Source organism: Marmota monax, unplaced genomic scaffold (genome assembly GCF_021218885.2).
Source record: "Marmota monax isolate L192 unplaced genomic scaffold, Marmota_monax_Labrador192_F-V1.1 WCK01_AAM20220418_F8-fsc00225, whole genome shotgun sequence".
Lineage (NCBI taxonomy): Eukaryota > Metazoa > Chordata > Mammalia > Rodentia > Sciuridae > Marmota > Marmota monax.
In genome coordinates, this window is record NW_026694524.1 from 1,267,846 (window position 1) to 1,295,723 (window position 27,878).

The following is a 27,878-nucleotide window of genomic DNA, read 5'->3' on the forward strand; positions in this document are numbered from 1 at the left end:
CCTTCGTTTCTGAATGACCCTCTGTGCTTCTGCTCCTGATTCTATAACTTCCTCCTGAGAATACCCCCCATTGGCCCCTGTGACCCTCCAAATCTTTCTCCACGTTCTATCACCATAGCCAGCCCTTGTAGCTTTTCTACCTTGCAGGGTTGCCTCAGGCAAACTTTTGTCTGATGCTTTTGCTAATAATTACAATGTTCAGAAAGGTATGCTTCTTGGGGATTCAAAAAGGAGAGTCTGTACCCAGTATTAGAAGATTTTCCAATTTATGCTCAGGAACTGGATGTTATGTTCCTGCCCATGTACATTAGGAAATATTAGTAAATAATTGTCCATATAAATAAATACTTATCTAATTGTTTATTGATTGATAATAGGAGGTAAAAGAAATTGTAGGAACATAGACAAGGAGTCAGAGAAATGAAGTGTTAGAGAAGGAAGAGACGTGAGGAAATCTGGGAAAATAACAGAATTGCTCAGCGTGGGGTAAATGTGCCTTGGCAGGTCATAGGTTTTTAGCAAAACCAAAGTAAATAAAATAAGGAAAAATAAAGTCTGTGCCCCAGTTATCCAAATTAGTAATGGACAATTTGTGGGCCATGAAATGTTTCATTGTGTATCGCTCTATTTTGCTGGAGTGCGCATGGCTTCCCTTATAGCCAGCTAAGCACACACTTAAGGCTTTTTTTAAGTCCCTTATGAAAACTCTACTCCTGCCAGAAAGCAATTTCCAGACTTTCTTATGGTTCTGTTGGGGGATTCTATATACCTTTCAGCCCAGAAAAGATTTCAAGTATCACTGAAGCCTCAGCTTCAATGATCCAAGTAAAGTTTGGAAGGAACTGTGATTTTTCAGAAAACTCTTCAAATGCTGAGGGAGTTGATGCAGAATGCTACTTTGTAAATAGTACCTGCTCACTGAGCAGTGACAATGTGTATTGGATGGCTAAAGATGATGCTACTTTCATCCTCCAAGTACACCAAATTCTCCTAAGAGAAAAATAGACCTCCCACCACATCCATTGGTCTTGCCACAGTCACAATGAAAGACACTGTCCCCCACCACACATGGACAAACAAAATTATTGGACTCTTGAATCAGTTGAGTGACCCACAGAACTATTCCTGAAAGTAACATCAGAGTATTTTAGTCTTTGTGTCAGCATGCACATGCATACACATAAACAGAGTCTTGTGAGTTTACAAAAAGGTTTGTGAGTACATAAAAGACAAAGGAATGACATGGGATTGTAGGAAGAACAATCTGATGATGATTTTTATATTTCTGATGTCATATATATTGTTTTTGATAGGTTAGATTTTAAAAAACAATAAAAAGGTAGCTAAATGGAGTGTGTATCATCAACTAAAGAGGGGTATTAGCATAATTAATATGAATTAGTATAATTCATATGAATACCAATTATTCTCAAAATTAAGTATGTGGCTTCTTTCTTTCTTTCTTTCTTTCTTGTTTTGGTACTGGGGATTGAACTCAGGGGCACTGGACCACTGAGCCACATCCCCAGCCCTGTTTTGTATTTTATTTAGAGACAGGGTCTCATTGAGTTGCTTTGCACCTTGCTTTTGACAAGGCTGGCTTTGAACTCATGATCCTCCTGCCTCAGCCTCCCAAGCCACTGGGATTACAGAGATGTGCCACCATGCCCAGCAAGTATGGGGCATTTCTAATGGTTGAAAAAAGTCTCTTGGACTCCTAAAAATATTTTTTTTAATTCAAGCATCTTTAGTCCTCAATCTAGAGATAATAACTTTATAAATTAAAGTCTCATTTTATGAAATTATCTTTAAACAGGGAATTATCACCAGGAAAGTATTTGGTCTTTACAACCAGTATAAGAAGTAGAAATTAGTATTATAATAAAAATAGAATAGAAATTCTTCTTTGTATTAATTATATTTTAAAATTTTTATTTTATTTTGTGGTGCTTTGACATTTTGTGGCCTGGAGAGACAGCCCTGTGCCCCTTTTCTAGGGCTAGCTAATTCTCAGACAGAACTACTTTCCTGCCAGTGCTTCTTTCATACACAAAACAACCAATCCAGAGCCCACAGCACCAACTACTTCCTTTATCTAAATCTTACACACCAAGCCAGTATTTCCTCTGCCGTAAACCACCCCAGGACCAGCTACTAGACAACTAGAGACTACCCCTACAGTCCAGAGCCCATTGAAATATCCAAAATTAGCTAATCCTAAACTGCTTCCCTTGCCTTGCCCATTCCTTCCTGAAAAAAAAAAAAAAGGTGCCCATCATTTCTCTTTGCCTGTTTTGCTTCCGGAATAAACCAGTATTTCCCCATGTGGTCCTGCATGGCATAATATGCCCCTTCCTCTTGGAAACTGTGAGTAATAAACTTTTCTTTCAGAGGTAATTGTCTCAATGCCTGTCACCTTCCCATATCCATTAAAAACAGATCATGGCTATATTTTAAAACATTCTTAGTTTCTCAGTCAGGCACCTTAGTTTGAGAGGCATTGCTTTACAACAGCAGTTCTCAAAGTGTGCTTCCCAGACCAGCACTAGCACCTGGCAGCTAGTTAGAGAAATGCAAATTCTCCAAGCAGTCCAATCTTACTGCATTAGAAATTCTAGAAGAGATAGTCTAACAATAAGTCTTCCAGGCACATATCTAACTGAGACATGCTTCAGTTACAGAAACACTGTTCCCTGCACTTTCATGGTGATCCTTCACAAAAGTTTGTATTTGAATAGATTGTGGTTCTTTAGGGTTTTTTGTTTTGTTTGGTTTGGTTTGGTTGTTTATTTTTTGCAGTACTAGATATTGAACCTAGGTCTTTGCACATGCTAGGAAAATGGCTACCACTGAGGTATATCCCCAGTCACATCACATAATTTTAATATTTGGTGTTTTAATTTTCATTCAAGGCTATTTACTTATTTATTTTGGATGCTGAGGATGGAACTGAGGACCTCACACATGCTGAGCACAGGCTTTACCACTGCATTCTCAGCCCTGAACATGCCCTTTACCTACTTGAGCTTATACAATCTCTTTATTTTCCTGCACCCTTTTCCCCCCTGTACTTATTTTGGGCATTAAAACTTTCCTTCAAGAACGTTTCTGTGTGCAACTGGCATTACGTCCTGGCGTTTATAGCAACTCTCGTAAGCTGTCAATTCTACTCTTTGAAAGCAAAATTCTCTATCATACACCCAGGATGTTGCAGGTTCATCTCTCTAGAGTGACACCAGTTACATTTTGTGTCCTAGGCACCTCCTTGTTGCAACCTAGAACAAGCCTGGGCTCCAAAGAGAGTCATAGGTCTTACTAGAGCTAAGCACAAAAAACTGAGGAGAAATCAGATTTCAAAAGTCTAGGTCAGTGTGTAAACTTCCAATGCTTTTTAGGCTTTTATTTGCTCATTTCTGTCCCACAAATAAAAGCAATTAGCCCATTCCTCAAACTGAACCCTTCCTAAAACTTGGGAACTGTAAGACGTCTTCATGATGTCACTTCATATTACCTGTCAAAAGCACCAAAGCACAGTATATATTTAAAAAATATAATCTTGACAACATTTCCATAATCGTTTCAACCAAGTGAATAAATATTATCTCTTCCACAAATGCTGAAAAATTATCCAAAGTGACATGTTACAGTTTAAAAGGGAGTCTTTTTCAAATTAATATAATGCTGCCTGTTTATCATAAATAGAATGAGAAGGATTTTTCCCCTACTTGTTTGCATAAATGAATGTTTAAACTTTTCATCCATGTGTAGTGACATCACAGGCTCCAGTTTATTTGCCAGGTAAACAAACCAGCATGTGAAGTCCTCATGCACAAAAGACATAAATGTTGCCTAATCATTTTCACTGTCCTGCCTTATTTATTTGGATCCTCATACAAGAATCATCGTTTTTACAACATCTAAAATTTTTGCCAAAGGGGCTCAAATTCCAACTGAAACATGAGGATGTGTGGAGAGAGGAATAAACTATGTAGCAGGATTTAAGGAAGGAGATCTAGAGTCCACCCCAATTCTTCCAGAAGCCCATTGTGGGACAACATGAAAGTCACTTAACTTCTTGGGCCCACGTTTTTCTCCTCTTCTCATTTTAGATAACGTCTGAAATGCAAGGCACCCCTCAAGGCTCAAAAGCTTCCATGTTATAGACAGAGTTGGATCTCTTTTTGCCCAATTCCAAGAATGTATTGACCATGAGAAGATCATAATTTGGGCACCAGACTAGGTGATAATAGTAGGCTTGTGCAATTGCTACAGAAACACTGTGGCCTGGGGTTGCCTCCTGCCCTGGAAGGACCTTACTATTAATCACCCTATAAGCTCTCTCTCAGGCAGCCCACTTATGATCCCAGAAGGTGCTTTGTTATACAACAGGCCTCTTCCACTGATATTCCTTCAGCTAGAGGAGTGTGCCTTTATTTCATTATGTGATAAGGTTAAATTTTCCTCCTAAAGTAGTGACTCTCAGCCTTGGCTGTACATTTGCATCCCCTGAAGAATTTTAAAAGCTATTATTGTCTAGTTCCCACTGCTAGAGATTCTGATATTGGTTTAGAGTCCCACCTAGGCATCAAGATTTTTAAAAACTCCCCAGATAGCTCTAAATGCAGCCGGATTCCAGAACCACTATTGAGGGGATTAAGTACAGTGATCTGAAAGCCTAGCCTCAGATCCCTCCTGAGAATGGATATTAAAGCAAACAGGAAGGAAAAAAGGAATCACCTGGAAGGAGGACCAAAGAAGAAATGCATGGCCGAAGGAGGAAGGACTTTGTAGGTTATGGAGGACAATCTCCACTATCCTCGTGAAGCAGGTGCTGAGCAAATGCATCCTGCTGGTGGGTGGTGCAGGCGGCTGACTCTCCAGTGTGGCTTCTGGCTTCATCAGAGCCCAAGGGACATGGACGCTAATCCTGTGCAGAGATGTGCCTGTTTTCCATCTGGCTCTTTGCTATCCCTCCCTAAACATGCCTGGCATGGGGACCACTAAAGGGGCACATTTTTCTCCATGTGCCACACTGGGCTTGACACATGTCCTCAAGGATGCAGCTGGGCTGCATAAGACAGGAGCCAGGCCCCCCTGGAGGCCCTTTGATTTGGTAGCCAGTAGACCCCAGTCACAAACAAATGATTGCTTTTCCTGAATCTGCACTTTAATTGCCTTTCCTTGCAAAACAGGCTCCTAAGCTGTTTAAGAGAATCGATCTGGTGAAGGCATTTCTTTGGTTGAGGCATTGCACTAAAAGCAGTGGCTCAGGGACGAAAGTGATAGTATTTGAAACTGACAAACCCATAAACTCTAAGATACTCAGACATCTTCTTTTATATAGCACTTCAGAGTTTATCCACCACCATCCCCCTGCATACTCTAGCTCATTTAGATTTGTTTCAAAGCATCCCCCATGAGGTAGGTAAAATATTAACTATCTTTTTTTGTACATAAAGACACAAAGACTCAGACTTGTTTAATAACTAGTCTGAGGTCCAGCTATTGTTCTGGTCCTGGATCTGTTTGCTTTCAGTCTATTCTGGTGTCTTTTTCTAATTCCACTTTGTATGGCAGAAGGGTTGAGCCCTGTCAGTCAATTTTCTGCAGAGGCTTCTGTGTCAGCTGGAAGGGATGGGTGGGAAACCGTAGGGGGGAGGAAGAAAGAGTTAGGCCAGCCCTTCTCCCACAGGAGAAGGTAGCTTCTCCTGCAAGGGCTGTGTCTTTTCCCCTGGCTGCACAGACCTATCCTGATGCCAGCTTTCACCAGTTGACTCCAGTTCCCCAGTGCCTATGTCATGGCCTCCTCCCTATCTCCCTCTATTTTTGTAGTTTCCTGTTGTTGTTAATGTCTGAGTTGCCAAGTAGCCTGTTTGGCTTCTCAGCAATCTCTTTACCTGAGAAACCAGCTCTCTGCATTAAAGTGCTCTGAGTTAAACAGTCAAGAGGATTCTGTTTACTGGCTAGACTCTGTATCAGGCAGGATCCTGGCAGGAAACAGATGGTGCACTCAACAGGGTAACCAAAGAGAGTCAAGCAAACGAAGAGACTGTTTACATCCATATGAGTAGGCCAAAGGGTACCAACAGAGTATGGTGAAAATTGCTGGCTCCTCAATTCCCCTGGGCCAGCAAGGGCATGGGGAGGAAGTAGGATTTCCAGAACCAGGGGAGACCTACAGTTTTGGAAGAGAGGCCTCCTGGCAGGGCTGTGACTATAGATATAAGAACGCAGGAATTGCCAAAATCACATCCTAGCAGGGAGAAAGGAATCAAGGGAGGGGAAGAAATGCACCTGTCTCTCCTCCCGCCCACCTGTCTCCTGCTGGTGCCTCCTGCTGATGAAACCCAACTAAAAACCAAAGGGCATACCCACAGAGGTCAGTCCCCAGGGGCACAGTCAGGGCAAAGGAGAGGGAAGATCTGAGTGTGTGTGTACATGTGCTGGGGGAGAGAGAGGAACTTAGAGACCAGTGTCAGATTTAATTGTAATATAGCCAATAAAAGACTGAGTCGGGACAACCATCTTGATATTCTGATTTCAGAGCTCAAGTTTTTTCTACTAACCAGTCGATTACACATAAGGGAAGCATGATGCATGAATCCTTACCTTCATTCTTGATGATTTTTGTTAAGTTTTTTTTTTTTTTTTTGGCACTAGGGATTGAACCTAGGTGTTCTCTACCACTGAGCCACATCCCCAGCATTTCTTATTTTATTTTGAGACAGGGTCTCACTAAGTTGCCCAGGCTGACCTTAAACTTGTGATCCTCCTGCCTCAGCCCCCAAGTCTCTGGGATTACAGGCATGTGCCACCACATCTGACTATTGATGATTTTTATTGCACAAAATGTGTTTGATATTTAGGTGGTTCAAACTAAAGCAAAAAAAAATTAACAAATTATAATTGCACCTGTTTATGGGGTAAAATGCTGTACACAAAGGGGGCCATGATTGAATCAAGCTAACTAACATTCATCACTTCATATTTATCATTTTTGTAGAAGTTTTGAAATTCAGTCTTGGCAATTTTGAAATATATAGTCACCCTGCTGTGTAATAGACCTTAAACTTTTATTCCTCCTGTCTAACTGAAACTTTGAACCCTTTGACCAACAACATCTCCATTCCAGATCCACCCCTCTTTCCCAGGGCCTGGTAACCACCATTCTACTCTCTATTTCTGTGTGAACTCACAGAACTACTTTTTGATATGCCATATATAAGTGAGATCATGCAAGATTTGTCTTTCTGTGCTTGGCTTATTTCACTTAGCATTAAAGACGTGCAAGTTATCCCAAATAAAACTGAATAGTGTTTCATTGTGTACATATACTATATTTTCTTTATCCATTTATCCATGAAAATGTAGGTCATTTTCATATCTTGGTTATTGTAAACACTACTACAATGAATATAGGCAATGCAAACTTTTACCCATCATTTGGGATGCTAAAGCCCTCTCTGGGCATTGTGCCTCTAGAAGGAAGATTCATTAAGATAATGCTGACAGATTCCTGAAAGAATAATTGCATTCTGATTGATGAGATTTTAGATAATTATGACTTTTCTCATTTCAGTGTGTGTTGCTTTCATGATTTCCATGAGCAAAAATTTTGTGAGTAAAAAAAATCACACTATTTTAATTTCAGGCTTTAGAAAAGGACGATTTTCAGGACAATTATACCTCCAATCCTTTAAACTCATTTTTTGATTATAAGCAATATTACTGAGTTTTTACAAATAGGGAACTACTTTGTTTTACAGACAAGGAAACCTAAGCTCCAAGGGGGAAATGGCTTGCCCCAAGCCTCTATGACACTGGGAGAAAGAGCTGGATCTAGACGTGTTCTCCCTTCTCCCTCTCACCCCAGTGCCTCTTCAGATCCACCTTTGCACCACTTACTGCCCAGCTCCTGGTGAGGACTGGTTTCGTCTCTGCTAAAACAATATTCACTGCCTTTTCCCTGTTGGAAATCTTCTGTTGGACTAATCGCACTTAGGGTAGACAAGGCAAAGAGAGGGCAAGGGAGGGGTTGGAGGGTGAGCTGAAGCTGTCTGGAAAAAGAGGCACAGACTGGGGGTGACAATATGAGACTGGTAGGGCCATGAAAAGCTGTGAGGAGAGCTAGCTGGAGGTACACAAGGGCTCAGCGACCAACACACAGAAAATAAACATAGAAAACATTGCTGTTCCCTTGGCAAATGCATCTGACTTTTTTTTTTTTAAATGAAAAGTAACATCTGTGGAGCCATGATGGGCTGGGGGTTTGCCAGACTCAAAGTGCTTTATTGGTTGCTATACACCGTGAGGTTGCCCTCCCCTGACTCGGCAGCAGGGGCCTTTTATAGACACATGCTCTGTCTCGAGAGAAATACAAAGTTGAAATGGATTGCTTAATGTTCTAGACTAGAGTGAATCTGGTAATATTTGAAAAAATGCCAGAGAATGTTCCTTATAATTTGACTCAAGCCCATTTAAATCATCAACATTTGTGTATGTCTGAGAATTCAGTCCAGCTTTGAGTGGCTTATTTGTGTGATCAGCTGGATTTTCTTCTTAAGTGGTCAAAAGCTTAGGTACAGAACCCAGAGTAACCTTACTAGGAATAACTGGAGAAAATGAAATACTGGGAAAAGGTAGGACATCAGGAGAGAGAATCAACAAGCTCCATTGCCTGGTAAAGTTATGTTCACAGCTTACATCACTAGTCACTTAATATCTAGACCCCTGACATGCCACAAAAAACATTCTGCTGTCTATAAACAAATTTCCAGTGGGGGGCTGGGGATGTGGCTCAAGCGGTATCGTGCTCACCAGGCATGCATGGGGCCTGGGTTCGAGCCTCAGCATCACATACAAACAAAGATGTTGTGTCCTCCGAAAACTAAAAAAATAAATATTATAAAACTTCTCTCTCTCTCTCTCTCTCTCTCTCTCTCTCTCTCTCAAAAAAAAAAAAAAAAAAAAAACTAGCTTGTTTAGAGTTAAAAAAAAATTTCCAGTGGGAAAGCATGTTCTATACTCTCTCCTTTCCCTTTTCATGTGTCTCCCCTCTCCAACCTCCTGCTTCCCTGACTCCCTAAAATCTTCTTCCACAGGCAGCAATCCACTTGCACCCCCTTTTCAAGCTTCAAATGACCCTCTCCTTGGCCCACCAACAACACTTCCATTTCTTGAAGGACCTGGAATTAGCAAAAATGGCAGAAATGCCATTTTTTTTAGAATTTTAAACTTCCCAGTCCTGAGAAAATCAAATCAAGATCATCCTCCAATTTATACTAAGGTATAAATGTATATTTGACTAGATTGTTCTATACCAAATAAAGCACTCTTTATTGAATAGTGAATAAAAAACTCTTCTGTTGCAATATAAATTAGATGCTATGGTATAAAGCCCATGGCCTATCATAGTGTCTATAGTGTCTAGAATTCTACCATGATTGATTAAATTCATTGAGTTATCGAATATATTATTTTGGCATAGAGTGATATTATGGTTTGGGTCTGGAATATAACACAAGTGTCCTGTTCAGAAGTAGGACTTTGGAGAGGTAATTGGATCATGAAGCCTCTGACCATATCGGTGGATTAATCCATTGATGGCTGAATGAATTGCTGGGAGGTGGGACCTAGTTGGAGGAAGTAGGTCACTGGGAGCATTCTCTAAAAGGGTTTATCTTCTCTTGTCTCTTTCTCTCTCTCTCTCTCTCTCTCTCTCTCTCTCTCTCTCTCTCTCTCTCTCTCTCTCTCTCTCTCTCTCTCTCTCTCTCTCTCCTGACAGCTTTCCTTCTCCATGTACTTCTAACTTGATGTTCTGCCTCACCTTAGGCCCAGAGCAATAAAGCCAGCTGACTAGTAACTGAAACCTCTAAAACTGTGAGCCAAAATAATGTCTTTTTTTTCCTCTTCTCCATTGTTTGTACCAGGTATTTTGGTCACAGTGATGAAATGCTAACTAACACAAGTATATGAATTCCTAAGCACTGTTTTTTGGAGGTATTGGGATTGAGCTCAAGGGTACTCTACCACTAAAGTATATCCCCAACACTTTTTATTTTATTTTGAGACAGGGTCACATTAAGTTGCCCAGGCAGGCCTTGAACTTTTAATCTCCCTGCCTCAATTTCCTGAGTAGCTGGGATTATAAGTGTGCACTACTGTGCTATGATCCCTATATATGTTTTTAATTATATACATTTTAATTGTAATAATCAAGATCTAAGCAAATACAGAAGCAATATGGAGATATTTCTGCCTCTTTCTCCCAATAGAAGAGTTCTTTGTTCACTAGTAGAGAGTGATCCTGTCAAATATACATTCCGGGACCTTCATAGGGACATCTTTGGTCATCTCCCAGTCACCTTTACCACAACTGCTTCACACCACCTCTGGGCTTGGAAAGTACTTCAGTATTCCCTTCAGCACTGGATTTAAAGAATCTTTCACACTATTTTCAGAACCCCAGACCAAGATGTGTGGCCTTAAAAAAGAGTATTTTTAAATTTGGGAGCCTCTTGATATGGAAAGTCTGATAACTCAGACTTGATTAAAGTAAAAGTTGAATTTTATAAAATGGATCTATCTTTTTAAAAAATAGAAATGAGCACTGCCTAATATAACTCTCTGCAATAATTGAAATGTTCTAGGTCTTGGCTGTTCAATGTCATAGCCATTAACCATGTGTGATTACTAAGCACTTGAAATGTGACCAGTACAACAAAGGAACTGAATTTCTCTATTTTATTAAATTTTAATTAACTTAAATTTAGATAGCTACGTGGTTAGTGGCTCCCATAATGATCAGTGTAGATTCTGAAATATATAAATTATCATTTATTTACCTCTGTTATGGCTTTCTTTTCTGCTTACACCTTCATACCACCTTCTCTGTGGGCTTCCTTCTAAAATTCTGATGTCATAAAATTATGACACTTGCCAGTAGGATACTTGAAACTAGCACCAAAATGTGTCCATCCTGTGTACAACAACATTACATGCAAAGAATTTTATCCTGGAAACCTAACAAAGTGGCAGTAAAAGAGCTTTATTATTTAACCAACTCTAAGATAGCACTTACTATGTGCCAAGGACTGTGTAATTTATTCACATGAATCCAGTTAATATTCATAGCACTCCTATTAGATAGGGACTCTTTGTTAGCCTCATTTTGCAGAGGTAGAAACTGAGATTTTGAGACATCAATAACTTGCTCTATGTATCCTCACTAGGAAGTGGCAAAGTTGAGGTTCAAACTTAGGGAGTCTGGCTTCAAAATTCATCCAGTACTGGCTTCTAAGATTCCAAATTTTCTAAATCCACCTAATTCTCCTTAGCAAACATCATTTTCTGAATTTCCACAGAACATTTCTTCTGTATAGGTCACTTAGCACTGACTGAGCAGGGGTTTTCTGCTATACCCTACTAGTGCCAGGACACGTGGAAAGGATGATACCTGCAGGGATATAACATCTCCAGCAAAATATAGCAAGAATGAAAATCTGAAATGACCTATCCCTTCCCCCATGTATTTTTCATCCTGTTGGAGAAGAGAAACTACCTTACATTGGACTTTAGAATGCTGCATTAAATGTCAAGACCACGTGATGATATTATTCCTAAATTCTGCTCTGCTGTTTCCCATTTTCTTCTATTTTTACTGCATGGTTTAGAAACCTATTCTAATAACCTATACCCATTAAACTCAAGTCATGAAGATCCTGGGCCATCCCATACATAAACTGCTCTCAAATGAGACCAGAACAATAATCACAGCTAAACCTCTGAAATCTGGGGGCATCTCAGGAGCTAACTCCTTGAAGCCTAAAAGGGACAACAATGGCTTTGATTTGGAAGCTTTATTTTATACTGTCAGGTTCTACATGGAATATTCCCAGAATTATTGCTGGCTTCAGTTAAAACAACAGATCAGGTTATTTTACAATGCCCATCTTCATGGAAGCATTGAACTTCAGTGAGGAAACAGAAAAGTCAAAGAGGGAGTGGACAGTTGGTTTCAAAATGAAAACCAATCTCAACCCAATGATCCTTGATTACCCAGTAATAAGCAAGGAGAATTAACCATCTTCACCACTCTTTCTTCACTCATTACTATATTCCAAGGAACACACACTAATTTTCTACGAGCTCTTCATCTTTGTTTTTATGTTCTCATGGAAAATAGAGAAGAAAGGATTTAAAGAATTGTAGCCTACAAGTAAACAAGTGTTTGAAATATATTCCTCAGGGGGAGAAAAACTGCCATCTCTGATGTCAACCTGGAAACTAATATTCTTATCATGGGGACTTTTAAAAAGCTTGTAGTGGGAATAATGCAGACCTATCCTAATATAGCTGAAATTTAGAGGAAAGAAAATCATATAAATAAAACAGCAAAAGTCTGAGACAGTGATTCTCTGACTGAACTATAACTTGCATTTGATCAGATTGGAATGATTTGTCTTGCTATGTCAGTGAGATAATAGTGTTCCTTTCCCTGGTATTCATTAGGTGCTGACTCTAAGGTAGGACAAACATCAGTGAATAGAAGTATTAGCAATTGTTCCAGGATGATTCTGTGGGAAATATGAGCCATAGGATGGCTCAGAAAAAAAGCAAACACTTTAACAGATTGGAAGCATTAGTGATAGGTGAAGGGACAATTGGTATCCAATTAGGTCTGGTCCCACTCATTTCTATTTTCACAGATTGTGACAAATATGTACTGTAGGATTTGGTGGGAAGTACTTCTTTTGTTTAGATCAGTGAATAAATATGTAATATTTAATGGGGAATGTTTCTTTCTTATAATGTCTTCATAGAAATTAAGATTCACTCAGTTAATGAACAATTGGAATTTTAGTTTTGTTCTGGTATTAATATAATACCAATGTCACAAGCAAAATTAGTCATTTTATCACAGCTTTTGGATGGTAAATGCAAGCCTCTTAAAAGCTAGAGCTGCACAAAGAAAGCTTCTAGTGCTCATGAACTTGGATATAGTAAAGTTCTGGATTGTTTTTTCTTTAAATCACAAATTGTCTTGGTGCATTAGCAATATATCAATTGCAATTACAGTGGAAGTGGCACTCTGATTTAAAATGAAATGCTATTTCCTTTCCTTAAAATATTTCTTGAGTGTGAAGAGCACACAATTAATTACTATGGGTTTGTATTTAGGCCTGTGAACCTCCTGCTTAATGGATGCCCATAATATCACTTTTAGTTGTATTTTTCCCTACCAGTTACAAAACATTGCATGCTTCCTACATATAATATTGTTTGATAATTATTAATTTGCATATAATTTAATATGGTAAAATAATTATTTTTAACTTACAAAGATTATTAATATAATACTAGCAATTAAAAATAATACCTTGGATTTATATTGCATATGATTCATATACTGATTGTCTCCACTTGGATTATGGGTACCTTGAACTCCGAGTGTTCAAATGTGAGCTCTTCATATTTACCCCAAACTTATTCCTCCTTCTCTGAATGTAATTCAGTTAAGGCTACCACAAATCATCCAGCTATCCAAGCCAAAAACTGGGCATGATCTTACATTCTTTCCTCTTCCCTTTCTGCTTCATTAAGTTCATTGCCAAGCCTTATCAATTCTACCTCCTTGATATCATTCAGGCTATGTCCTATTCGCTAATGTCTCTATTGTCACTTTGTCATTTTCATCCAGTACCAACTCATGCCTAGACTATTGTAGAAGCCTCTTAAAGGGTCTCTCTGCCTCAGGGATTTTCCCACATTGCTCTCATTTTTTTTTTCAAAAGGTCTCTCTGCCTCAGGGATTTTCTCACACTTCTTCTTATCATGGCCCACAATTCATAACCTCCCCTCTTTTCTCTAATCCTTTTTCTCACTCTACTCTCTCTGACTGACATCCTGGGTTCATCCTTCTTACTTCTCATCCATTTTTACTCCTACTTCTCTCTTAGTATCCTCCTGAAGTGAGCATTGACCCTGGAAGACATCTTTCTCTCCCTACATGCCCATTGCTAACTGTCATTTCTTTGAGCACTCATTCAACTATATTATAATTGTAGTTTACTTGCCTGATTGACAAACTACTGATGATCCCTGACCTATGGTGTTGAGCTTAAGGTTTTTCAACTTTAGGATGGTATGAAAGTGATATGCATCCAATAGAAACCATTCCCAAGTCAGGCATATGCTTATAATCCCAGCAATTGAGGAGACCCATGCAGAAGCACTACAAGTTCAAGGCCAGAAGGTTCACAAGTTCAAGTCCAGCCTTGAGAACTTAGTGAGATCCTCAGCAATTAGCAAGGCGCTATCTATAAATAAATAAACAAACAAATGAATATATTATAATAATATAATAATAATATGTTAGTGCTAAAGTGTCCCAGGTTCAATCTCCAGTACTAAAAAGAAACGAAAGTACCTATACTCAGAATTTTAAATTTGGATCTTCTCTCGGACTAATGATATGCAGTCAGATTCTCTCTGATGATGCTGGGCAGTGGCAGTGAGCCACAGCTCCCAGTCAGCCCCACAATCATGAGAAGAAACAACTGACAGTCTACAGTGTACTGTGTAGCTAAGCTGGGGTGTGTGATACATTAGATACAGAAAATGCATTTTCCACATAGAATATTTTCAATTCACGCTGAGTCTATGTAACCCCATTATAAGTCAAGGAGTATATTATGAGCACCTCAAAGGGAAAGAGTGGTTTTTTCCAAGTTTGTAATTTTGTGGGAGCAGATACTGGGGATTGGACCCAGGGGTGCTTAACCACTGAGCCACATTCCAGCCCTTTTTATTTTTTATTTTGAAACAGGGTCTCACTAGGTTGCTTAGGGTCTCACCAAGTTTATACTTGTAATCCTTCTGCGTCAGTCTCCATAGTCACTGGAATTACAGGTGTGTGCCACTGCACCCAGCTCAATTTGTATTTCTGAGAGCTAACACGTCTTATCATTGGAAGTATGCAATAAATATTTGCTTAATGAGTGAATGAATGAATACCTAGCATACTTCATCCATAATGTTCTTTGCTTCCTTTGGATACCAGTGTTGGATTAATCACCAGCATAAGATTGAAGTTTGTGATATACTAAGTAATACATATTTGATCTCTGTCCCCGGTTCCTGGCACAGAACTCCTAAAACTCTTTTAATTTTCTGAGTGATGGGAGTGCTAAGTGCATCTTTTGTTCTAACTTTGGGTCCTCAACCCTGATTTCTGACACAAAGCTCCTAAATCCCTTGGAATTCCCTGGGTGATAGGAGTGTCTTTTGTTACAATGAGATGATTGTTGGTGGGCTCATGGGTGATCACTAGAAAGGCCAAGCCATGGTTAGAAGCTTGACCCACCCATTCCCCATCCTGCAAGAAGGAGAAAGGGGCTAAAGATAGGTTAATAATTGATCATGCCTACATGATGAAGCCTCCATAAAAATCCCTAAACTACAAGGTTAAAAAAGTTCCTGGGTTGGTGAACATGTATACATGCCAGGAACATAGGGTACATGAGGACAGAAGCTCCCGTATTCAGGATCTTTCTAGGTCTCACTCTATGTACCTCTTCATCTGACTGCTCATCTGTACACTTTATCATAACCTTAAACCAGAAAATGTAGATGGTTCTCAGGTTCTGTGAACTGTAATAGCAAATTACTGAATCTGTAGGAACCCCTGAATGTAACCAAGTTGGATAGAAGTGTAGCTAACCTGGGTACCCACTACTTTGGATTGGCATCTGAAGAGGGGGCAAATCTTGTGGGACTAAGCCCTTAACCTGTGAAATGTGCACTAATTTCAGGTAGTTAGTATGATAATTCAGTTGTAGAACACCTAGTTGGTGTTGAGAAAGCTGGAAAATTGATTGGTGTGGGAAAACTCTCCCCATATTTGGTGTCAGATGTGAAGTGTGAGAATAAAAAAACAGGCTTTTCCTTTATAGTAAGAACTTGTTTTAAAGTGAAAACAAGCTTGACAGGAGAAATGATAGTGGGTGCATGTCTGGAGACAATTCTCTGTGGTTGTGTGTGTGTGTGTGTGTGTGTGTGTGCGTGTGTTTCTGCACATTTTGCCACCAGAGACACTGACTGCCTTTGTTTCAGATTAAATTTTCTAGGCTCTTTGTATGGTAAACAGCCTTAGAAGACAGAAATAATATCTCCCTTTGGAGCAAAGGAAATTGACTGTTATAATAAAGGAAATGTCTTTATTATAATAAAGGTAATGTCTTCCTCTAGAGCAAAGGTCAAGTATATTTTACTCACTAACCACTATAAAAAGTTTGAGTTCCCTAAGTTCAGGGTGCCTCTACTATAATGCAACCCACAAATGTGCAGTTGTCACCTGTAAGAATTGAGATTTAGGGAACCAGTACAAATGCTAGCATTCTGCCTACTACTACTGAGCTATCTTTTGTCTCTAACCCAGTAGTCTCATATCTTAAGCCAGCACCCATGAAACTGTAGTAAGTGAATTTGTTAACTTACAAATGGAGTTAAATCTCAAAACTTTCATGGTTATTGAAAGTGCTAACTTGGAAGAACCTAACCAATCTATAGACACATCTGTAGTGGGGACTATCAAGTTTCCTAGCAAAGGTAGATCAGCATTTTGTGTCATGATAGTGTTAGAGATTTTATATTGGCAGTATGGGTTTGTCTGATGATATGAGAAATGTGCTATCCAATTAACCTTACAGATTACCTTCTTCAAAGGCTAAATAAGCAACATGACAGTGATGGGGTCAAGATGGAACCAACTACATTGTCCAGGGAATTGTTGCCCCAATGAAATTAGGACCATTTTAAAGCAGATCTTCCAAGTAAATGAAGCCTGAAATATGGATTTTATATTAATATATTCTGATAAATAAATTTTGAAAACTAATTTGCCTTTCAAGTAACACATTTTATGTTAAGTTAAACAAGCAAACAAAAAACCACTGCTGTGTGCCACCTCTGCCCCAGAACAAATAGAAAATAGCCCAGGTCTTGTGTACTATTTGCCCACAGGTGCCAAAAGAAAATGAAGGATAAAACACAGCTACCAACCAAGGCAAAGCAGATCATGAACACCATTTCATTTTTATATCTCCATGATGAGTATTCATCCTTCTCTATCCTCTTCCACGTGTGGTCTCTTGTGGCCTGCTTCTTTTTTCCTCATCTCTCTCTCTAATTATAGGCTGCATTTATATTAATATAAACTGGATTTCATCCATATTAATTGATCATGTTTTCAGAAAAATCAGAATACAGAATCATAAATAATAATATTACTAAACATTTGTTGAACACTTAACTCTGTGTGAAGTACTATAGCAAGCAATTTGCATACATTAAATCAGTTTGGGTTGCTATTAAAATACCATAGACTGGAAGCTTATAAACAACAGAAATTTACTTCTCAAAGTGCTGAAGGCTACAAATCTGAGATCAGGTTGCCAGCATGATTGGGTCTTATGAGAGTCCCTTTCTAGGTTGCAGACTGCCAATTTCTTCTTTTATCCTCACACAACACAAAGAGATCTAGAGAATTCTCTGCAGTCCCTTTCATAAGGGTGCTAATCCTATTCTTTAGGTCCCCACCCTCATGTCCTAATCACCTCCCAAAGCCTCTCCTTTACCATCACTTAGGGGTTAAATATTTGGGGAGGAAACAGCATCCAGTCCATAACAATTGCCTCATTTCATTCTCATAACAATCCTTTTGGAAGATTGTCCCTATTTTATAGTAGAGAAAAATAGGAGGGTGAATGCTGAGGGATGGGGAGAAGTAGAAATGAGGAATGATGGCTAAATGGGTATGGGGTTTTAATTCTGAAAAATGAAATGAGTTCTGGAGATTAGTTGCACAATGATGTTAACCTAGTAAACCTTACTGAAATGAACACTTAACATGGTTACAAAGGTAAATTTTATGGTATGTGTATTTTACCATAATTTTTAAGATACATGAATATTAAAATTTTAAAAGACTGGAGGAATATGAGTCAAAATGGAAGCAATGCTTATATTTGGAGAGTACTGTTGGAATAATAGTTATGTCTAGGGGTACTCTGAGATTGCATTTTACCTCTATTTCCAGCAATAAACTATTAAAAAATAGTTGGGAGGGGAGTTGTAGATATTAGAAGCCTTCTAATATCTATTACTGTACAATATCTCAGAAGAAATAAAGTTGTGGTTGCTTTTAGTAATATATAAACCCATTTAACCACCCAACTTATGTAGTTTCATCATGGTCAGGAGCTAAGACGACTGTCATGAGCTTCTTTGTCCCTACTTTCCTCAAGTAAGAGGAACAGGTAACTCTGTTGTTCTCCCTCCCAGCAGCAAATCATACACTTTGGTCAAATCCACAAATATTTATTTAGCAATGTCTATACACAAAGCAAAACCAAAGTTTTTCCTGAGGCAAACTTGCATCCTTTGGAGGGGAGAGTCCTTTAGCCTTGTTTTGTTGGGTTCCATATCAGCTGAGGTTCAAGAGACTAGGCCATGGCTATGAGAAGACCACAGATTGTCCTGTGAGCTGTGCTGGAAATGTTGGATTTGAGAGAAAAAGAAATTCCAGTATCATTGTAGACCAGACTCAGCTCTGAGAAAATTCTATGTTTGACAGGCATTGGACAATTCAAATTAGAGCTAGGAATTTCAGATTCCAATGTGTATGTACACATGAGGATCATTAGCTAATAAGTATACACACAGGTCAAAAATGAGCTACATCCCCAGGCCTTTTGTTTGTTTTGTTTTGAGACAGGGTTTCCCTAAGTTGCCTAGGGCCTCACTGAGTTGCTGACCTCAAACCCATGATCCTCCTGCCTCAGCCTCCTGAGTAGCTGGAATTATAGGCATGTGCCACCATGCCCAACTGGGACAGTATTTCTGCCTGTAAGATTTGCAGCTGTTTTCCATGCATTTTAATACTCACAGTTTATTAGCATCACAGACTTACCTAAACATTTTTATTGTCAATCCTTGCAACATATATAGGAAGATGATGAAAGTACTCAAGTCTCCTTTTCATTTAGCAATAGATCAAGGAATGGAATTTAAATTTCCACACTAATATTTAGGAACTGACTGAATAGAGTCAGTTATATAGATGTTATAGAGATAACCAGATTTGGTAGCATTCAAAATTGAGATAGTAGCTGGGCATTATGGTGTATGCCTGTAATCCCAATAACTTAGGAGGCTGAAGCAAGAGGATCACAAGATCAAGACTGGCCTCAGCAACCTAATCAGACCTGTATCAAAATAATAAATAAAAAGGGGTGGGTATGTTAACTCAGTGTTTAAGGATCCATGGTTTCAATCCCCAGCACCAGAAAAAAAAATAAGACAATGAAGTACTAAAATCTCTTGGTCCAGACATCCGATACTCTGCAATCATTTATGAATAAATTTATTTTTCCAGGAGACTCCCACATTGAAATATTCTGTCTTGGGGTCAGAATGTGAATACTAGACTCCACACAATTTTTAGTTTGCTAATACTGTCATAATATCAGAGGACTTGTTAGAACATCTGGGTGTATTCCACTGTAACAAATTACATATAGTTCCTTTTTGTGTAAACTATGGTTCTTTTTAGTTATACATGACAGCAGAATCCATTTTGATATGATTATACAAGCATGGAATATATTTTGTTTGATTCAGACCCCAATACTTCTCCATCCCCTTCCCTCTCCACACTCCAGGCCCCTTTCCTCTATTGATCCCATGCAAAGTAATCTTAACAACCAATGTGAAAATTATACTTGTTCTGTGACCTTTACAAATTGTTTTAAAATAATTAAAATTCCTCCTCTTGTTAGCTATAAATATATAGGAAATTAAAATAGTAAAATTAATATGTGTTTGGCCTACTGTAATTTAAAACATTTGATACTTTGAGAACTAAAGGTTTCGTTTCTTTGTAAAATACTTATCAAAAGTAGTTTGAGCACTGCGTGCTTCCTTCTTCTTTTCATATAATCTTCCACATGGAGCAAACCCTATTCTGTCCCTTGGCAAATTGTCATACTACCATCCATCCATTTATTTATTTATTTATCTATTGGTACTGGGGATTGAACCCAGGGGCTCTTAACCACTGAGACACATCCCTAGCCCTTTATTTAGTTTTTTAAATGAAATATTTAAGCTTTCACTAAATTGACTAGTGTCTGGCTAAGTTGCTAAAGCTAGTCTTGAACTTGTGATCCTCCTGCCTTAGCCTCCTGAGCCACTGGGATTATAGATGTGTATCACCATGCCCAGCTGTCATACTCCTTTCTATGTTTGAATCAGCTGCCATAATTTTGTCCTATGCACTTGCAGTATTGTAAAATATCTCGGGAGTTCCTTTAATGTTTTGGTTTGGTTTGATTTGGTTTGGTTTGGTTTGGTACCAGGGATTGAACCCAGGGGTGCTTAACCACTGAGCCACATCCTCAGTCCTTTTTTATATTTTATTTTGAAACAGGATCTTGCTAAGTTGATTAGGGCTTTGCTGAATTTCTGACGCTGTCTTTGAACTTGTAATCCTCCTGCCTCAGCCTCCTGGGCCATGAGGATTACAGGCATGCCCCACCATGCTGTGTTCCTTTGACATACTTTTGCTAGTTTCACGTCTTCAGGGATAGCTTCATTCTTTCCATCATGACTACTTCCCTCATTTTCAAGTTTGATACCTTCCCCTTCATTAAGTCTCTAGAGAATAGAGATAGAGTCAACATTGCCAGTCAGCTATCTCTTCTTCTATAATATTCTGTCAGCTATTTTTACATTTATATTCAATGTAATTTTAACTTCTAGTTTTACCACTTTCTGTTTCTTTGCTGCACTTTCATCTTTCTTGTCCAATTTCCCTTTCTAATTATCCATTTTTGCATAATGTCATATGGATTTATCTCTGGGTGGCAAGGAAGCACCACAGGTATACCTTTGTTGCCCTTGCATGAGGTGAAGAACAGATGTTCAGTGACCAATCACCGACAGGCTTTGAAAGAAGTGATTTGATTGGCCATGGCTTGTGATGCACTTCTGTTATTTTGTACTTGACTTGTGAACCAGAGTTAGCAGCCAAGTGTTCACTTTATGTAATTACTCAGTTAATATATCAGGGTGATGCAATTTGAATCGTATTGCTAGAGAACTGATTTAATTTAACTGAAGTGGAACTGCAGTGTCTGAAAGTTTTGAATATCAAAACTGTGCAAGGCAAATACTTACTATCTGTAGCAAGACCATGAGATTCGCAAACTTCTTCTCACAACTGTGAGTACACAGTGTTACCCCAGAGTTAGTGTCAGAGTTTAATTTGCACAAATAATTTGGTGATCATAAGATGCCCAAGATGTCACCAGAATGCTTACACAAGTGCCCCTCCATCCCACAAGAGAGCAAAGATGGCTTGGGTTTATAGACACCTGGGAATGAATGCTCCTAAGAGAGGAAAGTGCCAGGCTCAAAGCCTACTCCTGAGAGAATTGTGATAGAAGGTTCACTTGAGGCAATTGTTTGGGGTCAGTGTGACCTGCAGAAGACCCCTGAGAAGGCAGAAAGACCTCAGCCACTGCCTTGAATTTGAATTGTTTAGAATTACATGCACTAACCAAGGGGACTTCCTGAGCAATTTCCCACTAAGGACGTTGCCGAGAAAGGCAATTTGCAGTGCCCAGCAACAGAGTGGGGCTAGGCCTATTTCAAGTACAGTGGCAGAAAAACACTGCTGAAAGGCTCCCTGGAAAAAAACATCCAGGAGAAGATGTTTTTGCAATTCTTTAGCTGGTATTTATTAGCCTACATGATATTTTATTTTTATTATTATTATCGTCATCAATTTTTTGTTGTTGTTGTTACTGGGAATTGAATCTAGGGACACTTTACCACTGTACTACATCCCCAGCCCTTTTTTATTTATTTATTATTTTTTACTTTGAGACTTTATTTTTTTTTACTTTGTCTCCCTTTTCCAAGGCAGTACTGCTGGCATAGTCTTTAGGAATTGATCAATAAACATTCCAGATCCCTACTTTGAGATGGGGTTTCGCTAAGTTATTTAGGATTTAACTAAATTCCTGAGGTTGGCCTCAAACTTGCAATCCTCCTGCCTCAACCTCTTGAGTCGCTGGGATTACAGGTAAGTGCTACCATGCCTGGGGCCTATGTGATAATTTACAGACCTCACACAACAAAGCTTGCTCTTTCATTCAACAAATTATTACTGAATGCTGACTCTGGCCTGTACTATGCAAGGTCCCAGGATAAGGTGATGATGTTCACAGACCTCTCAGGAAGGTGGCCATCAAATCGCCAATGACACAATCATATCATTATAATCAAGACATCAAAATAAGCACAACAGAGGAGATTCACAGGGTACCATGACTATGTAGAAGGTAGGAGGAATATTTGGGGAAGAAATTCTTATCTTAAGAGAGTTACACTCCACACATTATAAAGCCAGTTTGGCATGCTGTGGACATCACAGTGCTCCTCTCTGTGTAAGGACTACCCTGATCTACTTGACTCAGCCCACTCTCCATTTTCCCTACTCTGGTCTTGCCTTGCCCTACATATTTAACATATATGGTTGGCAATCTGGCTGCAAACTTGGCTCTATGAGCAGTTTTGATTCTCTGCTCATGTCTAACCCTGCTACCTTGACACTGAATCCACAGGCATGAATGTCCCTTAAGTGACCACAGCCTCACCTGTAGGACCCAGGCAATTTTGTGAAATGTATATGGTTAGAACTTCAAGATGCTCTACCCAAATCCACTTAAAACATAAGGTCCACTGCCATACCTTGAATCCCAGCAACTCGGGAGGCTGAGGCAAGAGGATTGAAAGTTTAAGGCCAGTAGGGTGTGGTGATATATGCCTATAATCCCAGTAGCTCTGGAAGCTGAAGCTGGAGGATCAAGAGTTCAAAGTCAGGCCAGCCTCAACAATGGCGAGGCAGACACTAAGCAATTCAGTGAGACCCTGTCTCTAAATAAAATATTAAAAAAATACAGGTTGTGGCTGTGACTCAGTGGTAGGTAGACCGCTACCTCAGCACCACATAAAAACAAAATAAAGGTATTGTGTCCACCTATAACTAAAAAATAAATTTAAAAATATATAAAAATAGGGCTGGGGATGTGACTCAGTTGTCAAGTGCCCCTGAGTTTAATCCCCGGTACCCCCCCTTCCCCAAAAAATGTTCATGCCCAGCCTCGGCAAGTTATTGAGGCCCTAAGCAGCTTAGCAAGACCCTGTGTCAAGATAAATAAATAAATAGGACTGGGGATGTGGCTCAGTGGTTAAGCTTCCCTGGGTTTGATCCCCAGTACCAAAATCAACAACAACATTCAGTTCACAATAACAAAGCCAATTTCTCCCCTTTCCAAGGCAATACTGCTGGCATAGTCTTTAGGAATTGATCAATAAACATTCCAGATCCCTAGTTACTTGGTGAGGGTGTGGCAATAGCTCTGAGATGTGTGCTCTACAGTTTCTCTAAGGTCCCTAGTGGTCTGAGCCTCAGTTGTTCCCAGTGGTAAACTACTTGAAAAAGCATACTTTATTGGCTGCCTTCACTTCCCTCTTTCTTTCTTTCTTTCTCTCTCTCTTTCTTTCTTTCTTTCCTTTCTTTCTTTCTTTCTATGCTGGGGATTGAACCCAGGGCTTGTGCATAGGAGGCAAGCATTCTACCAGCTAGCTATATCCCCAGCCCCCCTGTTTCATCTCCATGCTTCATTGCCAGTATTTTCTAGGCTTATCTGCCAGATAAATGACTTATACTTGAATAGTTGTCCCACTATCTAGATAACCCAACTTGGTCAGATGCCTATGAGTAAGTGCCATCTTCCTGGCAACATACTAAGTATTTGACATGCTTCATCTCAATTAATCTTCAAGACTACTTAGGAGAAAAAGAAGACTACTGGGGAGGTATTTACTGTGTTTCCCGGAGTCTTACAGATAAGAAATTGAGGCCCCAAGAAGTGGCTTAAGATCACGCAGTCAATTAATGGAGAAGCCAGGAGTAGCTACATTAACTTAAACTAATTTCATGAAGTATGACCAGCAAAGGTAACCTACCTCATGAATGCTCTCAGAATGATTTGTACTTACTTTCCTTACTTCTTTTTTTTTCCCATGGTGCTAGGGATGGAACCCAGGGCCTTATGCATGCTACATCCCTAGCCCCTTACTTTCCTTACTTCTGAAGACACCCTACTTTAAGGCCATCTGGGTTCCATAGTATTCTAAGATACAGACTACATCTTCAATTTTTTGTGCATATACTATTTGAGGGCAGTCATTAGCCTAATGAGGGGGTACACCTATGCAAACTGTAGTGGAGGTTTTATCTTAATTTTTACAAAATCCAGATAGAGTCCAAATGAGTAAAGTTTGACTTTATTTTGAAATTTATGAAAGTTGACACATATAAAGACTACAATATGACTGTAAATCTTACTCCATTTTTGATGATGGGGTCAACGAAAGGTGGTTGAAAAAAAAGGAAAATTTTTTTTCTCTGAAAGGCACAAAATAAAGAACAAGCAGTGGGAGCTAAAACTCCAAAAGACAGCTGAAGAAGTTCTAAATTGTAACTCCCAGGGTTTTAAGTGTTGGGATGAGTTTTCTTCATGTGAAACAAAAGGAAAATCAGTTAATGAGACTGAAGGTGAAGTGTTATGAATTTTCAGAGAAAGCAAGCTGACACTTGATTGGCATATTGAAGGAGAGGAGGAGAATGAATGGAAAATTTATCAGACAAAGTTTACAATTGCCTTTTTAACCTCAGAAATGAACAGGAGTGAGGATAGAAAAATAAATGCTTTCAACCTTAAAATAAATGGCTAAAAATTATGAACCCTGACTGTCTGGAAATAAGGAGGATTTGTCCAACCGATATAAAATGTCGCTGATGCATCTAAAAGCAAGGATGAAAAAAAGCTATGGGGATAGAATACCCACAAAGTAGAATTGAGAATTAATGTCTAATGTCTCTGGGATATTCAGCAAGGCCTGGGTTCTCTGAGGACCTACTTGAGCCCAACAGAAGCATAACAACTAGGTCCAAAGGAACACAGAGACAGGAGCACAGGAGTGCAGGATATTACCTTCTCTCCATCTTTTACTTGCCATTTGGAGTTCTGTCTTATTTACTGGGTTCATTCCTTCATCATTTCATGGCTTGTTGCTTTTTCTCTGAAGTGCTTAGGCCCTCAATCACCTCCTCTAAGTAGGTATCGTCAGAGTTCAAAATCCATCCTTGGTCCCAAATTTGTTCTTGAGGGTTGGACTCTGAACATGAAGAGTACCAGACTAGTGATGGGACTTTGGGGAGTATACAAATACCAAGAGTGACTTGAAAGTCATAGGAGCCATTGATTTCTGGCCCTGTCTGCTTTATGCTTACAGCCAGGCAAATGCCCTTATGGTCATCTTGCATGGACTATACACTATGACATTTTCTTAACAGTCCTGTTCTTTGCTGTATCTTTTTCCATATATTTTATTGGTACATTATAAATACACATAATAGTAGGATTCTTTGCTTTATCTTAAGGCATTATTGAACCCAGATAGCCATGGTAGGTCTCTTAGCAGGATTCTACAGAGAAATGGAGCCTATAGGAGATAGATACAGATATAAATATAGATGATCAATAGATAGCTGTTGTAAGGAATTAGCTTGTATGATTATGGAAGCTGAGAAGTCCAACAATATGCAATGGGCAAGTTGAAGACTCAGAACAGCCAATTGATATAGTTGCACTCTGAGTTTGAATGCCTGAGAACCAGGAAATCCAATGGAGTAAGTTTCATTCTGGAGGCAGGAGAAGACCTTGGTTGAAGTGCTTAGTTGAAGTGCTTAGCTGGGCATGTGGTGCACACCTGTAATACAGCAACTCAGGAGGCTGAGGCAGGAGGATAGCAAGTTTATGGTCAACCTGAGTAACTTAGTAAGACCCTGTCTCAAAATAAAGAGGACTTGGGGTGTAGCTCAGTGGTAAAGCACTCCTATGCTCAATTCCCAGCACCCCCCCCCCCAACACACACACACAAAGACCAATGTACCAGCTCAAGCAGTCAGGCAGGTGAAGTTTCTTATTAGCCTTTTAGTTCTATTAATTTCTTCAATTGATATGCTGAGGCACCAACATCATGGAGGACAATCTGCTTTACTGAGTCTACTTATTTAAGTGTTAATCACACTCAAAAACACCCTCACAGACATATCCAGAATAATATTTGATCATATGTCTGGACACCACATGGCCCAATTAAGCTGACACATGAAGTTAACCAACACAGTAGAATTATCCTTAAAAGGACAGGCAGGGTGGCACATGCCCATAATCAAAATGACTAGGGAAACTGAAGCAGGAAGATCATAAGTTCAAGGCCAGCCTCAGCAATTTAGGAAGACCCTCAGTGACTTAGTGAGATCCTGTCTGAAAAAACAGTGCTTGAGATACAGCTCAGTGATAAAGTAGTCCTGTGTTAAATCCCCAGTACAAAAAAAATTAAAAAAGAAAAAAAAAGAATTATCAATAAAAAATAGCAAAATAAGTGGTACCCAATTTCTGGGAGAAATTCTTGGAGAGCTTCCCACTTCCTACCAACTAAAATGTCTGTCCAATGCTCTTGCCAGTTCAGGAATAAAACATAATAAATGAGACATTATTAGGTATGTATGTATTTTTTAACAATCATGGACAATGGCCCAGAAAATTGATGAAGAACCCTTATTTCTACCCCTATCTCTTCTCATCTCCAGAAAACCTTGTGAATTCAGGACAGGACATGGCTTTTTAGCCTCATTAGAGGTGTGAAAAAGGACAGATTTAGAAAAATACATGAGTCAGTCACCAATCAAATATAGTTAATTAACATGTTTTATAAATTTTAATGTTTTTATTAGTGTATTATCATTATATGATAATGGTGGTTCACTTTGACATATTCATAGACACATATAACATAACTTGCTGCTTTTCAATCCCCAGTACTTTTTCTTTCCATCCCATCCTCTCCTTCAGCCCCTTCCTCTACTCTACTTGACTTCCATTATTTTTATTGTTTTTTAAATTGCTGCACAATAGTTATACATAAAAATGGAACTTATTATGATATATTCATACATGCACATAGCATAATTTTGCCAATTTCTTCCACAGCTCCTCCACTTTCCCATCCTTTCTCTCTCCCCCCAATCTCTTTTCTCTATTCCACTGTTATCCCTTCTACTTTCATGAAATCACCTTAAGGAATGTTATAAATTTTTAATAAAAATTTCCCTTAAAATTGAGACTGATTTCCTGATATCAGTTGTGTCTCTTTTCCCCCAGCTGCCAATTCTTCCCTTCACCTGCAGTTGCTGCTATTGGAAATTGGCCACCATCAGTCATCAGGAGGCTCCTTCCTGTCAATGCTTAAATTACATGTTTTCCAGGATCTTCCATTTATACAAAGAGAGAAAGAGAATATCCAAATGCCTTATTCCTTTTTTATATCTCCTTTATACAAGGCAAAACAGCAACCACAAAAGCGATGAGTATTGGGGCTGGGGTTGTGGCTCAGTGGTAGTGTGCTTGCAGAGCATGCATGAGGCACCGGGTTCGATTCTCAGCACCACATACAAATAATTTTTTTTTAAAATAAAGATCCATCAACAACTAAAAAATATATAAAAAAGTGATGAGGGGCTAGGGTCGTGGCTCAGTGGTAGAGTACTTGCCTAGCATTTTCGAGGTCCTAGGTTCAATCTTCAGCACCACATAAAAAATAAATAAAAATAAAGGTATTGTGTTCAACTACAACTGAAAAATAAATATTTTTTAAAAAGTGATGAGTACTGATAATTG